The sequence below is a fragment of the Marmota marmota genome, unplaced genomic scaffold (genome assembly GCF_001458135.2).
Source record: "Marmota marmota marmota unplaced genomic scaffold, marMar, whole genome shotgun sequence".
Lineage (NCBI taxonomy): Eukaryota > Metazoa > Chordata > Mammalia > Rodentia > Sciuridae > Marmota > Marmota marmota.
In genome coordinates this window covers 48,249,600-48,265,895 of record NW_026000037.1, presented here as the reverse complement: position 1 = coordinate 48,265,895, position 16,296 = coordinate 48,249,600, and the positions used below count along the sequence as shown (strand labels likewise).

General features: G+C 39.0%; 1 long non-coding RNA gene across 2 annotated transcripts in view; it reads right to left on the bottom strand.

Moving 5' to 3' along the window:
* Nucleotides 1-495: 495 nt before the first annotated feature.
* Nucleotides 496-16,296, bottom strand: part of LOC125619414 — a 55,139-nt gene continuing 39,338 nt past the window's right edge. The window contains exons 1-3 of one of the 2 annotated variants that reach the window (XR_007350950.1): nucleotides 2,842-3,076; nucleotides 2,335-2,518; nucleotides 496-1,434 (exon numbers count right to left, since the gene is read on the bottom strand). This is a non-coding gene — a long non-coding RNA (uncharacterized LOC125619414). Of the gene's footprint in view, nucleotides 1,435-2,334; nucleotides 2,519-2,841; nucleotides 3,077-16,296 lie in introns of those variants that run through there. The other variant, XR_007350949.1, reaches the window with a different exon arrangement.

Sequence of the window (16,296 nt, the reverse complement as noted above, 5' to 3'; positions counted from 1 at the left end):
TCTTAAGGAATCCAGTAAAATTGGGGGGCATTAACAAGCTCATCAAACTTGCAGGATACAAGAACAATATAAGAGTTAGTTATATTTTTATGAGCTATCAGTCAAAGTAAATTTCAGATTTCAAAGAGTCTAATTTCTTGTGATGACCAGTTTTGAAGTGTGACAGAGGCAATAGAAAGCAAGACAGAAGGAGAGGTAAAAATGATCAAGAATCATCAGGTTAAAAAAACCTCAAGCCAAGGTGTTAAGGCTTATACAAACATGAAATTATACAAAACTGACTTACACAAAAATAAAATTAAGAAAATATGAAATTAAGAAAAAAAATCTGTATTGATATTGACATAAAAAATAAAATATTTAGGAATACATTTTTTATTTTCTATTTTATTTATTTATTTGCAGTGCTGGGAATCTAACTCAGGTCCTCATGCATGCTAGGCAACACTAATTTAGGAATAATTTTAAGAAGGAGTATAAAGCATTGTTAAAAGATATTAGAAAAGATATGAATAAATAGAAAGAAAACCCAAATTTGTGGATTAGAAGACTTAATATTGTTAAGGTAGAAATACCCTCCAAATTGGTTAACAGACTGAATATAATCCATATCAAAATTATAGGTGGGCCTTTACAAATATTGAGAAAATGGTCTTGAAATTTACATGGAACATGTATTCATATGATAATACACAAGGCCTTTATTATATTTTATTTCTTAAACTGGATAGCAGGTATGTAGGTGTTTGTATTTGTTACATTATTTTTAGTATCATTCTCTTACATATTTAAAAAAGGAATATAGCTTATGCAAATCATTTTTGTTATTTAAGTAGAATATAGGCCAAAAAAATTAGTGTGAAGTTTGATGGATTTTCACAAACTCATTACTAATGCCCAAATTAAGAAACCTCATACCACCCATACCCCAGGACCACAGGTCCTCACAAGTGCTAAGAACTTCACTGATTTCCAACTCCCACCCAAACTGTATGTTTTTAATAATGAACACCACCATTGTGACAGAATGGTATAGGATGTCTGGGTGGGACATTTTTACTTTTCACTTCAGATCTTCTTATATTTAGGAATTTTTGCATTGTATATTCTTTTTTTTTTTTTTTTTTTTTTTAGAACTCTACACGAATAAGCCTTAACACCTTGGCTTGAGGTTTTTTTAACCTGATGATTCTTGGTCATTTTTACCTCTCCTTCTGTCTTGCTTTCTATTGCCTCTGTCACACTTCAAAACTGGTCGTCACAAGAAATTGGACTCTTTGAAATCTGAAGGGCCTCCTTTCCAGTGTCACATCATTATCTAGGCTTACTCCATCACCGCTTCAACCTGCAGAGCTCTCCAATTCCTTCCTTTTTCCAGGTCATCTATGTCCTTTACGTGCACAAACACACACAGGAATGATGGGTATTTCTTCCCTAGTGATAAACAAATAAAAGACAAAGAGATGAAATATGACAACTTTTTCTGATAAAAATATGCCAGTTAGAGGTCAAGGGCAGCTTCCTGGAGTATATCCCCTAACCTTGGGATGGGAAAGTACTTCAGCCCCTCTCCAAAATCAATAGAAGTAGATCAAAGCAAATGATGGGTTATGCCTCAAGAAATCTCCTTATAGCAGATGGCCTTGTCAGTGTTGCTGTTTTAAGCCCAGTCACTTCAAATAAAATCATTGAGTGATGTTCTGAGATTCAAAGCATTTCCTTCCACTGCTCAATCTGTCTCCTTTTCTCCTTCATCCTTCCTTGAGAATCCCTTTCTCTTTTAGAGATTCTCCTGTGTCTCCATCCTGGTTGGAAACGCATGCTTGACGTTCTGAGTGAGTCCTCATTTCCCCGTGTTTGCTTGTCTGCTTAGAAACTGCTTGTACAACTTCCCAGTGCCTGATCCCTAGATGTCTGATACTTATCAACAGTGAAAACCTGCCCTGGTGTGATAAACATCATTTTCAACTGCTTGGCAGCAGGTAACACACAAGGAAGTGCAGAGAAAGCTGCTAAAAGGCAAATATTTCCTGGGTCATAAGGTTAGCAGCAATGATGGGGGAACAAAAGATAATGCAAATTAGATAAATGCAATCAGAGAGAGAAGAGGCTCAATGTAGGATAAATTGTAAAAGATGCAAGTTTAAAAAAATGGAAAAGTTTAATGAAGAAGATAATTGCTCAGACTTGGTAACTGATGTCTTTAAAACATACACACAAATGAAACCATTATTTTAACTTCCTACTAGGATTCCTGAAGTTTAATTCAATAACAATATCACTTCATTAATCTTCATAATACTTAAAAACAAAAATTGGCATAAAACGTCCTACCTTAAAAGACACTGTTCTCAGAAACATTTTTTCTGTCACTTCAGTCCAAACCAATTATTAGACTCAAAAATTCCTTCTCCAGGGACTTCATGTCTGTTCTGAGTCACGTCCTGTATGGATTCCCTGAACTGTAAGGCCGGAGTGGTTCTCTGATGCAATCTGTACTTGCCTAGGTTTTCAGACTCTGGAAAAACAACAACAACAACAACAACAACAAAAACGTGTATGTTATATGGTACCACTGGATGCACTGAAGGGAGAATTGGAGAATTTTACTAGAGATGCAGAGCAGAGACCAGGATGGAGCACAGCTAAGCTTCTTAGGTCTCCTCTCAGTGGGGGAACTTAGACCCGGTGGGACCACCCAGTGCAGCAAAACCCTTCCCAGCAGGGTTTCTGTCTGGAAGTGCAATCGCACCCCTCATCCTAACCCAAGGCTAAACTACCACCCAGGGCAAGGGTCACAGCTTCCCATTCACACAGGCATTCTCTGATTCGCAATCTTACCCACTGCCTTGTGTTGTCATTCAATTCAGAGAAAGCCTTTCAACAAGGCCACAGAGGTCGTAGAGATGACTTGAAGCTCTAGTGAAGGCGGGGTTTCCCATTTCCTGACTTAACATCTGCCACTCAGTTTGAGGCTCTTTTTCTTCCTCTTAGCTTTAAAGAAGAAACATTATTGAATAGCCCAAGGCTAGGGGTAGTGAAAAATCTCATTACTTTTTCTCTGATGTCTTCTCTTAGGATGCATTTCCTAGTCAATATTCTTGCAACAAATCATTTTTAATTTGAAAGTCACACTCCACCATAAAAATGTACACAAATATTAGGAAGCTAGGCAGGGAAATGCTATGCTCAGCATATTGTAAATACAAGAACTGTTTCCCTAATGCAAGAGGAATAAATTATCAATTTATCTTCCCATGGCTGTCTCATCTGGTTATAAATGATAGCAGAGCTTTAACTAAACATAAATACTGAAGTTCATTAAATAACTAAGATTTCATCCAAAAACAAAAACAAAACAATGGGAAACTGGGACTTCTGTCACTTCTCAGTAAATATACCTAGTGTACAAATTGGCTCAGATTAAACAAAATCATATTTAAATGCTGCTTGAAAGTGACAAAAAATTAAGTAACCTAACAACTTGAATAAAGATGAGAATAACCTTTGACTTTTTCTACTTTATTGTAAATAGGGATAAAGCTAGTTATGTACTTGAAAATAATTGCTAAGATCCTGCATGTAATATTGTATGTCACTTGTCATAGCCTAAAGTAGGAAGATTGAACAGTATTTCTGTTGTTGCTGCTGTTGTTTCTGTGGATTTAGGGAAGCCAGTCTGAGAGATATCTGCTAAGTAATTCCGTAATGGAGGGTCCATGTCTTCCATTTCTGATTATGGATGTGGGAGTGAATGTGTTTATGTGTTAGCATTTGAGGGATAGGTGACATAAATAACAAAACACTTTGAACTTTTATTGTGCAGAGTTTGAAGTTTTGAAAATTAAGTCTTTTTTGCTAGGTAAACAAAAAAATTAACATGACGTTCCTGAAAAATCATTAGAATTTAGAAGATGGAAGAGATCTTAGTAATTCGCTCTTCTTTCCCTAAATCTATCAATGAATAGCGGAGACCCTGAGAAGACAGGGTGGTTCTCATGGAAGCTCTAGTGCAGGAATCAGGCAGTCCCTTCACCATGCAACATTCAGGACACAGTTTCCTCATGACTTTCCCATTTTTCCTTAAAAAAAAAATCTACTTAACATTTCAATATTTTAATAAAAAGCCAAGTATAGGAGTACAAGTCGAATCCACATAACAGAAAACCAGTACTGCACACTTGCTGTAACAAAGTTATAGAATTGCCTGCAGGTGAACATGGCAGTGACCAGACTTTCATGGAAGAAACAAAGCTCAATTCAGAGAGATCCACACTGCACTTAACTTGGAACACATTAAAGAGATCCCATGTGCACACAGAGCAGGAGGTAGGAAAAACCCTGGAGGTAGAACCTTAATGATAGCAGAGAATCTCAGGTGAGTTGTTGAGTTGCAACCATCCAGAGTCTCAGATTGCTTGCCAATAAAACAAAAGGATTGGACTAGAAAACGTCAGGGGGGTTATTTACTCTAGGCCTTTATAGAGCTTGTAAAATCAACCAGCAAATATCAATTACAGTTGGGGAGGAAAATCTGAAGGATTAGAGACAGAAAAGCAGTCCTGAGTGTCAAATATGAGGGATGGGGCAAGACTATAAATAGGCAAGTCAAGAGATCGTGACATGGATGAAGGAAACAGCTTTGAAAGATGGTATAGGAGTCCTGATCTTGTGGGGCCTTTGCTGTATAACAAAGTGGGTTTATAGTATTCATACTTATTCCCACATCCTTCTTAAAACTCCTGGCCAATACAAACTGTAGCAAAGTTGTCTTTTGAAAAGTAGAAAATACTTACCTTATCACCTCCATTATATCACCTCCTTTTGTGTATTGATTATATAACTCTTTCTGTCTGGATTCTTTGTCTTCCCTAAATAGATTATAAGTACCTTATAAATAAAGGCTATATTTACATTGTACAACTATCAGAGTCTCATAAAGCTATTTTATAATAGGCACTTATTTATAAGTTACTAAAAAAGGAATAAAAGTAGTCAAGCAAACACATCTTCATAATATTATGTGGCTGGTGTTGTACCTAGAAGCAATGGGAGCTGAACACAGGGGATTTCTTTCTGAGAAAGAATCTAGATGGGGTTGTGAGTGAAGGCTTCACAGAGGAGGTGACACTTTCCCCCTGAGTTTTGAAGGCTAAGTAGCAGTTTTCCAGAAAGACAAGATGTGGAAGTGTGTAACTCAGTTCACTGAGTATGTCTCTATCCCAGACTCCTGGATTTTAAACAGTGAAGAATGAAGCTGGAAACAGTCATGGAGCAGATTGGGAAGGGGATTAGATACCATAATAAGAGCTTACCCTCCATCTCACCCAGAACCATTATTTTCAGCCTCGTGGATCTTTTAGACCAAAAAAATTTCAATGACATTTTAAAATGGATAATTTTAATTTTACCAATACATTATTTTTAAGCTACATTTATGAATATCAGAATTTAATAATGAAAATGATTTTTTAATACCAGAAATAAGAAGGACATAATCCCAGGGGGAAAACCACCAGTCTTCTTAAGAGATAAAATTTAAGTATTTACTCATACACACACATTTATATATACATATACATATATAGGTTTATAAATTATGTATACCTGTGTATTTCCAATTATTATACTTAGCTGTCGTTTAGTTTTTAATACAGTAAAACATTTATCACATATTGATGCTCATTCCTTGAGCTTTGAATCCGAGAACCTCAGATGTATCCAATAAGGTATCAATGAAAAGTTTCAAGTAGAATTACAGAAATTTTTTTCTTACAAAATGAAAATACCCCTTACATTCCACTCAGACCATTAGCCATGTATTTCACAAACACTTTCTTATTTTATAAAATTGCCTCTTTTATTGTCTTAACAATATGGAGACTGAATTGTCAAAGGGGTATTGAACATGTGGTGACAGCTCTCTTGGTAGCAGCAAACCCAAGGGTGATGAGATGTGGCTTTAGGTCCACATAACTACTAAATTTTTTCATTTATCAGAGCAAAAGAATTCAGAAAATCAAATCAATCTTCTCAGAGAATGCTCTACTTAAGTCATTCTGAAAATTATATAAGGATATAAAATTTTAAATAAGTTTTTGACTTAAATCTGGATCATTATATTCATGGATCAACCTGATTTGTTTATTGGTTTGTTCATTTCTGCCTTGTTAACTTTGCAGAAGAGTCCAAGTAGCCATACTTCAAAGGATCTTGTATTTTTATGATTAATGGTGACATAAAACCCCAAATCAGAGAAATGCTAAGTGATGGATGAAATTCTAAAGCTCTACAAGTTCAGTCCACTTGGAATTCACATCAAAATGTACACAGGCATATCCTAGGCTCATGCTGAAACTGCTAAATTGAGCAATAAATCTCATGAGAGTTCAGCACATGAAATCTCTGGTATTTCCTGCTTTTTATTTGTCCAGAAATATTTCCAGGATAGCTTTTCTTATCATATTTCAGAACATGCTTTTATAAAACAGGAACAGAGAGAAAAGATTTCATTTGTGTTAATAAGATTGGTTCAATTTTGAATCCACATTGGTTGTTGTATGACTGAGACAATCCATCTATCCCTTAGCCAAAGGTAAGATGCAAAACTCTTCACAAATAACAAAAAGGCATTTGGTAAGGTAACACACAATGTTGTTTTAAAAAGAAAAGAACAGAAAACTACATACTAACCCAAAGTTATAGCATAATAAAAAAATTCATAGAGACAGAAACAATACAATTTTCAGTTAGAAGAACTGAGAAATTATCCCCCAAAGTCTTCAAACTCTTCATATTCAGCATATAATGCTTTTTAAGATTCTTCCCTGCTTCCGTTTCTTCTTTCTCCTCCTGTATAGCTAAAATGTCAAAATTCATTGAACCTGCAATCCATACCTGGTACCCTCAAAGTGGTATGTGGTCATTTTTCTTAATCAAAGGTTTATTCCTTTGAAGGGAAGCATCCGTAATCGAAGCATGCAAGGAGAGGCATAAGATAAGAAATGAACAACAAAATACTTCAGCGTTCATGTTGATGATGTGCTTGACTCACTGAGAAGCCTTAGTCCCCTCAAATGGGGCAGATGATTCTAGATTGTTTGGGGTATTCTATCTAAAACTATGTCAGCCTCTTGCTGGAAAGCAGTAAATTCAGGCTTCTTGGGAAAATGAGGATTTAGTGGAGCTTGGAGGGGGCTCATGTTGTGTGGAACCTAAAGCTTATTCAAATTGGAGGACCACCAGCAAGAAAAAGAATTACAACACAAAATAGGTACATTTTAGAACAAGAAAGGGAATATGATTCTTGTGAGAAATTTTTAAAGTCTCGGAGATTTCTTGTAACATCTCTCACCAGAAATATTGGCATAGAGTACTTGCAGATTTCACCCTGATTTCCCTTCACATCTGGAACACAGCCAGAACTATTATACCACATGGCTCTTGCCCGTGAAGGGCCTTGATCATATGAACCTTCAGGAACAAAATTAGTGTGTTGGTCAGCTTTCTGATACTATAACAAATACCTGATATAATCAACTTATAAGAAGAAAAGGCTTATTTTGGTTCCCAGTTTTGGAGGTTTAAGCTCATGCTCAATTGCCCCATTGTTTCTGGGCCTGTGGTGAGGGAGCATTTTGTGGTTAAAAAAAAAAAAAAAACCATGTCAGAGCAAACCCACTGACCTTGTGGCTTGAAAGTGAAAAAGATAAAAGGAAAGCGTGCCCTACAATCCCCTTTGAGGGCATGTCCTCAATGACCTAAAACCTCCCAATAAGCTCTACCTTATAAAGTTTCTACCACATTGCAATAGTGCCAGGTTGGAAGGCATATCTTTAACCTGTGGACTTTTGGGGATACTCAGTATCCAATCACAGCAATAAGATTCTTGCAGATCTTGCTGACTTTTACAAACCTTTGAACTTGGAGATTGGCTAGATTACCTGAATTTAGAAGAATCACACTGGTGCCTCTTCAGAATTTTATGAGAATATTACCTCCTACTCTAAGAGAAAAGGATGATACTAAAGGTCTCCTGAATGGCCAGTTAATGACTGCCAAACAGGTAGGAAAGACAGATTTTGGCTTCTGTTAATGACTTTTTGTTGCTTATTCAGCTATTGAGGCCAGTCTTCTTGTTAAAGAGAGTAAAAAAATCAAAAGTTTCTTTACACCTAGGTAATATGGTTTGAAGATGAGAGTCTGGTAGTGATTTTTAGTTTAAAAAACTGGCAAATATGCAAATATTACCACAAAAAAACTCTGAATGATTCTAAAATCTCAAGTCAAGAATTGTGCAACCAAAGTTATCATTTTAATGATTTCCCCCAAACTTTTATCTGGCTTATGGCTAATTATTTCCCCATAGCAAGCTCCTCCATTTAATTACTTGTAAATATGTTTTATGAAAGATTTATTTCAGAAGTTATACCAAAAACATGAACTATAGCATTTCTGAGGATTTAAGAACTAATCAAGATGAATAGTGTAGATTCCCAAAAAGGGGGTGTGATTTTAGAGCTATGTGTGTTCATTAGTTTGTGCATTGGTGGTGATCTTAAATTGATTTGATAAAGTGAGTCCAACCCTGCCAGTGAGTCCCTTGGCTATTAGATGTCTGTACATTCAAGCTTGTATTCTTGTAAAACTTTTACTATTCACAGAAAGAAATTTGTCTACCTTCACAATGCCTGCATACACATATATGTTTATGTGTGGTCACACTTGCATGCATAGGCATGCAAACCTGGGAGATGATTAAAACATACAATTCCAAACCCATATGTATTTAGCATAACCAACTGTCCCAGTTTTCCTGGAACCAACCTGAATTTAGCACTGAAATCCTGTGACCCAGTAAACCCATCAGTCCTGGGCAACCCAGGACAGCTGGTCACCCTACTAATATGATAGCACAGATGTGATAAAAAATAAATCCCACTGTTACTAAATAGTAAGAATCCAGATCAGAGCTACAGACTAGAATCTTAACCTGGAACTTTCAAACCCTTAGATGTCTATAACTCCTTGAAATGGTACGCAAAATGGGTGAGGAGGTACGTGTGTGCAATTTTCTGTTCCAAGGTTTGCAGTTTTCAACAGATTTTCAGTGTGATTTCCCTAAAACCCAAAAGAGAAAATCTAGCTATGGAAAACTTCCCGAAAGATGTGTGGTCTGTTTATCTGTCTAAATACCCTAATTGTTTGGTTTTGTTGCACTTTGGATAAGAGCATCAGTTAGTAGAACTACCAGAGATGACTGTTGATGTAAAGATGCTGACAAGGACATTGTTTATTATGACATGCTGTCTCCCTTTTATAAGAAGTCGTGAAAAGAAAGATCTGTCTTGTCTTGCTTTCAAAAGTCATTTTCTTCTTCAAATTTTGCTTTTCTCTTGCAGACAAAGAACTGACCATATTTCCCCTTTCCTTCATCTTTTAGACATCTTAAAAATAAGTATTGACCCTTTCATACAATGTATGTATTTTTTGTACATATAAATTCCTGGCTCTGCTTTATGTACCCACTCTTGTTTTCCCTTTGTCTCATTTTTTTAACCAAATTCTAATATCTGTTATTCTACCAGTTAGTAATTAGATTTGGCTATAAGCATGGGAAACTCCCCAAATAAGGTGCTAAATCAAGTAGAGTCTCATTTTGCTCACATGAAGGAGACTTTCCTTCCCACTGTTTTTGTCTCTGGCTTGCAGAATGGCTATTCTACTTCAGCACTGAATTCTCATTCCAGGAATAAAAAGAAGAAATACAAATGTCAAAAGGCAGGTACCATTTCTATTTATTTTCATTAGGCAGAACTTAAGCATTTAACTAACCTTAGCTAGAAGAGACACTGGGAAATATTATATCTATGTATCTATATATGTGTGTCTGTCTATATCTATATCTATACACTTTTTTTCTTGACTTACTGCTTCTGCCACCTGTACAAAATCAGGGCTTCATTGATAGAAGGAGGAGGAGAATCACAACTTGCAGCGACCACCACAATTATATTCTGAAACTTTATATTATCTTTATAAGCTTCTTTATGTCTCTTCTGAAGTTTGTAGAGAGGGTCATAGTAACAAATTAAATACATCAAATTACAACGGGCTATTGGAAAAGGATCTCAGATGGTTTCTGATATGATGTGGTTACAACTCAGGTGTATGATGTAATTCTTGACTAACCTGCCTTTTAGTTTAAAATCCCAAAGTTGTTCCATTGTGAGAACTCGGGGTACTCATGCAAAATTGCAGATGTGGTTCCTACTCTCAGTTGACTGCCAGAGAAAGAGAACCTACTTTTATTTCATGTGGAATAACTGCCATACCCCAGGCACTGGGCTAAGTTTGGAGAATTTGAAAATTAACAAGGTATAGTCAGTTCTGAGCCCAAAGAAACATGGCTAAGTAGGAGCAACAGGGAGCAACCCTATGACTGTGACAGGGTTTGATAAGTGCTACAAAAGGTGCAGATACGTGACATGGTTAGGGCATGAAGAAAGGGCCACAACCTGCTGGGAGAGGGAAGGGCACAGACTTTCTGAACAAGGTAACACTTGACCTTGAGGATGAGTTGGAATTCTCACATGATATGGTAAAAGGGGATTTATAGCCTGATTGTGCAAAAGTGGAGAGTCACAAATAGCCCTGAAATATGGATATATCTAAGCAAGAGATAATGTTGAAGGGTTCCAGACACCAAAAGACACGTGCACTAAGCAAAGGAGTCTGGGTTTCTCACTCCAGACAAGGGGAAAGTATCAATCGGTTTTTTTCTCACGTGGAGAAGAGTCACATCCATGTACCTGAATATTAAAGACTAATTTGACAAGTGGGTGCTCTGCTGCCCAGAGACAGGAAGAAGTGTTGTGAGGCTGTCGCAATAGTCCAAGCAAGAGAAACTGAGAGACTGAACTAGAGCCGTGTCTCTGGTGGCAGAGAGGGGACAGATTAGAAAGCTGTTGTTAGGATTGTGGACTTGTCAGGATTTAGTAACTGATCATATACAGCAGGTAGTAGGGGCTTAGTACCTGCTCTATGTGATCAGTGCTCTCAGATTTGACTCTCTAAACTAGGCATCTTAGCCAAATGTCAATCTCCTTACCAGGAGAGAGAATATAGAGCAAAGAGCTGGATGCAGGTAGTTGAGGGATAAATCTCAGGAGAGGGGTCATATAAGGGGAGAGAGGTTGGCAGCAGTTCTGGAGCACCCCTGGATAATTGCCAAGAGGAAATCAGAATTCCATTTCCTTCTACCTTCTGATTTCTCCAGAACCTCCTGTGGCAATGATACCCCCTCTCTTCATTATTTCCAGCCTCTCCTTCTCTGTGACCTCCTTCCCTGTAGCCTGGAGCCATGTTCCCCATGCAATTCATCCTCATCTCCAGCATCATCTCAACCACTCCCCACCTTCACTCTGGGCTCCAACCTCTCTGCACTTGTTATTGGCTCTAGGTAGGTGGCATGTTCCCACCGGCCCCAGGGCCTTTCCATGATGGACTTTACCCTTTGCCTGAATGTCCTCTTCACTCCACTCTGTTCTTTTCACCCAGTTCCTTTCATGTCTCCTCAAACCCATAGGCAACCCCTATTTATATTCCCAGAGCACCTGATACCTCATGGCATTTTGTCTAATTAAAATGGATTATGCAATTGTTCTGATATTTGTTTAATGGCTGTGGTTCATGATGGACTTTGCTCCTTGAAGGCAAGGTCTCTCTCCGTCTTGCAGGGAGCTTTGCTACAGCACTCAGTAGACATTTACTGATGAACGGATGGCATGCAAATCTTTCCCATATTAAAAAATGAAAATAACTTCTTCCCAACCCCAAATTCATCTTTAGCCTCTGCCATCTATTTCTCCTCTGTCTGCCATCAAGCATCTTGAAAGATGGGACAGTGTTGCCATGGGCTTTGGTAAATCATATAGATGGGAGCTAGGCAGAGAAGGCAAGCACCGACAGGCAAAGATAGAGGCCTGAACACTCTCCTAAGCACGAAGAGTGTTCTCCATATTCACTTTTCCATAGTATCTTCTACTATTTATCATTTGACCCACAACAATCTCACATCACGTGGCTGTTTCTCTACTGAATCTACTTGGGCAAATGTGTTTGCTAAATTCATTGTGAATTCTAACAGTTAAGAGTTCAATTATTAAGTTGGCCCCTCTGCAACATCTATCACTGTTGTCTTCCTCTTCCTTTGATGGGCTTCTCTAACACCACCTGTTTCTGGATTCCTGCCTCTCTGATAATATCTTTCTGTTCTTTACTATCTTTGTTCCTTTGGACTTCTAATAAATGTCAGGTACTACCCTAAATCACCTTAGCTTATCACTGTGCACTAGAACAGTCTCACTCAAAACAAGCCAAGAGTTTGGCTACCGACCACAAAATTCCCAAAGGAAGTTTCTACTCCTTCCTGTGAAAAATGAGCCCACACAGGGACACTGTAGGGGATAAGAGGAAAAGGGTTCAGCTGACATGTAGGTATGTTTTAGGGTGAAGGCTTGGGGGTTTGCCTGGTGGACTCTGCTTATCGTAAGAAGGTAGTAGGTGTTTTCCTGGGACTGAGTGTGGCAGATGGGGAAAAGTGTGGAGTAGAGACTGAGGAGAAAGGAGAAGCACCTACCTAGTGGAGGAAGATCTGTCAAGGTACTACCCAAGCACTAAGGAATGCGGACCAGCTCCAGGCTGAGACAGTCCCTCTCCAGCAATTCCTAGGATCCAGTTCAGAGTGGCTGGGGAATTGTTTGGCAGGTTTCATAGGAAAACAGAGGGGAAAGGGAAAAGTTTTTAGTCAAACTACAAATTACAGTAGTTTCAAAGGATACAGAGTGTAGAGCTTGAGCTTCAGATGGAGAAAGAAGATCTAGTAACACCCTCGTAAACCAGGAGAATGAGTGATCCAGGATCCTCTAACTCCTTTCAAGATAAGGCTGCTCTTTTGTTTTTGTTTTTGTTTTTTGTACAGGGATTGAACCCATGGGTGCTTAACCACCAAACCACATCTCCAGCCCTTTTCTATATTTTATTAGAGACAGGGTCTTGCTGAGTTTCTCAGGGCCTCACTGTTGCTGAGTCAGCCTTTGAACTCAGGATCCTCCTGCCTCAGCCTCCCAAGTTGCTGGGGTTACAGGTATGTGCCACCATGCCTGGCATAAAGGCTGCTCTTGTAGGAACTCTCTGTCAAAAATTAAAATGGAGGAAGGAGTCCCCTCTTATTTTCTGACTTTTGCTTGCTTTCCCCTTTTCCTTGCCTGTTCTTCTGTATCAGGATAATGAACAATTCCCCATAAGCACTAGCTTCAGAGTCACTTGGTCTGACTCTCCTATACACCATGTGACCTTGGGCAAATTTTCAATGTAAATCTTCTCAACTAGAAAAAAAAAGACAATAATAATGGTCCCTAACTCGTGTGGCTGTGATGAAAATCAAACATACACATACAATCATACATACAAAGCTCAGCAAAGTGCCTGGTACACAGCAAATGCTTGGTAAACAAGAATTGTCATCATTAACATCTGGAGAACTTAGGATTTGCTAAGGATTGTCCTCCAAATAGGAGCATTTTAAGATAACGTTTTATTATAACATTGTAGATTTTAGTGGGGGTTTTCCACCGTGGGCATCTCTCCTGTGTTCCATTAGCAGAATACTTGAATTGGTGGTGACTCCTTGCTCTAGACTAGGTCTGATTCTTTAATGCCCAACCAGGCTTTTATTTCAACCTCAGGATACAGAAAGTTTGAGATTGACACACTAGTGGAGAGAGAGGCAACTTTATTCTGAAACCATACTTTCTCGCCCAGGGGTGACAATGTACACTGCTCATTTGTCACATTAATGTCCTTGGCCTCCTGGCATCACTTCTGTGTGTCTTAAATTGGAGTTTTGGAATGGTTAAGACTTTTCTTGAGCTGACTGGTTTTGTCAATCACTGGAACCAAGCAATTTCTGAATTTGCTACATCAGCATGACGCTGTATGTAGTTGTCATTCTTCATAACCCTGTGAGCAGACAAGCAGTTACCAGGCTGGGTTATGGGAGTCAGACAGAGCTGGCATCTGAATCTGGCCACACAATTTACTTCACTTTTGTAAGCCTCAGAGTACTCATCTGTAAACTGGGATGATAGTGAAAGTGCCGACTTCATAGACAGTGGTGACTGTTAAGGGAGAATAATATATAAGAAGAAATGTATCCACAGTTCCTGGTACATACTCAGTACTCAGAAATGCTAGATAATTACTAATTTAAATATTTTTTCATCAGTCTTATTCACGTTATTTTATCCACCTAAGTGAAAGAGTTGCGGGGAGTGGACGGGGAAGAACTAGATGGGTTATGTGATTAGTCTTACCAAAAAAAGAAGTGGCTGTCTTATCCCTCAAACTAAAGACTTCAGTAGTTTCAAATGATTTAGGTCACTTTAAATATAAATGAATGAATCATCAAAATAGAAAATTCATTTTCAAAATAGCCTATGAAGAAAATGTAAAAATGTCACTCTGTGCGACATTGTGGGGATCAGGCAGTGCCATTTCCATAAACGGGCGCAGCACTCTTAGTTGTGGTGTGTGGTTACTGCTGTGAGGTGGGTGCCATCCTGGGTCTGCACCACAGTCATTAGGGAGACAGTAGAGAACCATGGGATGGGTAGGAATCCAGAGAGCCACCAGCCCTGTCTCTGCACCTGGAGACAAGACCTCCCCAACCCCCGCTTCAGTTGGGCTAAGATTTCTGGTCTCTGCAGACCAGGACTGGACAGGTCAATGCTCTCTGAGGTGTTCTTCTGCAGAAGACTTTTGGAGCAGAGCCTCAGATCTGCAGCCCATCTTCCTGCCTAGACCTGGGAACGGATCCAACTTTAAAAATGAAAGAGATTTTCCCAACCACTGACAGTCATTGCTTAATAACTCTCAGGGACAGACTCTTCTTGCCTCCTTGCCTAGTGAGTTTTATTTTTGAAGATTATATGCTCTCCTTTGTTCTTTCCTTAGGTGGAAATAGGCAGCATAAATATGGGTGGGCTTCAAGGAGAGGATGGGGGCATAGCATATTATGACATTCCATCCCTTCTACTTAAGACACCTCAAACCACAGTGCCTTTGCTGATTTACCAACTTATAATCTCTCAGCTTCTTAAGAATTTTATCTCTCAGCTTCTTAAGAACCACATCCCCAGCCCATTTTAGTTCTTATTTTGAGACAGGGTCTCACTAAGTTGCTTAGGACCTTGCTAAGTTGCTAAAGCTGAAGCTTTGAACTTGCAATCCTCCTGTGTTAACCTCCTGAGTCTCTGGGATGACAGGTGTGTACCACCATGCCCAGCTAAGAATTATTTTTTAAATCAATAAAATTGTGTGTATCAACTCTATAAATACTCCTTTTTAAAAAATTACCTGGAAATTATTATATCTGTGAAAATTCTCACTTTTCATAAAATCGAAATCCATCTAACTAGATCCCTAGACTTAGCACATGTTCTCTTCTAAAAAGCAATATTAATTTTGTAGTTTATTTAAATATCTGCCTAACTTCACTAGAGGTTTAATTTACAGTTGGGATTTTATGGATCAAATCATATTTGATTGTATCAGTTTTAAAAAAATTATTCTAAGAATCTGTTAATATCTCAGCTAAATAAAATGTTTATGTTTCTGATTTCTGCAGAGCACAGTTTTCATTGATGGCTGCACCCCGTTACTTCAAACTCAGTAATAGACCATGTGAGACTACTCAACACAGACTGAAGTTCTAGTCATCGTGCACATTTCATTCTATGGATTTAATTTCACATTTACGTTGGCTTGCTATAAATTGTCAGCAGAAATCTACACAAAAATTGACAACTAGGCCATTTGCTTTCTGCTTGCTGTCTTGATGGCTCTGTATACACTGTCCGGCAGCCGCACCTAGAGGTTGGAGCTGGGCTGCGTGCCGAGCCCTGTCCTCCGAAGGCTGGACTGCAGCCTCGAGCGTCTCGGTGGCCTGTTCGCCGCTGCACCTTCGGGCAGTGCCTGCTCTGGGGTCATTCTGCCCCCCCCTGCCAGGGGACCCGTGCTCCGGAGGAGGGGGACGGAGAGCCGCGGCGGCAGCCGCTTGGGCCCCTGGGGACGGGCACCGGGCTGAAGAGCTGCGGAGGCTAGGGCAGCTCTGCTACGGTCGCAGACAAGCGCGGCGCTCGTGAGCGCGGCCCAGAGACGGAGGCGACGGCGGCAGGGTTTCATTTCTAGAAATCTGGACTGGAAACAGAAGCAGCAGTTTGTATAATCCCAAGA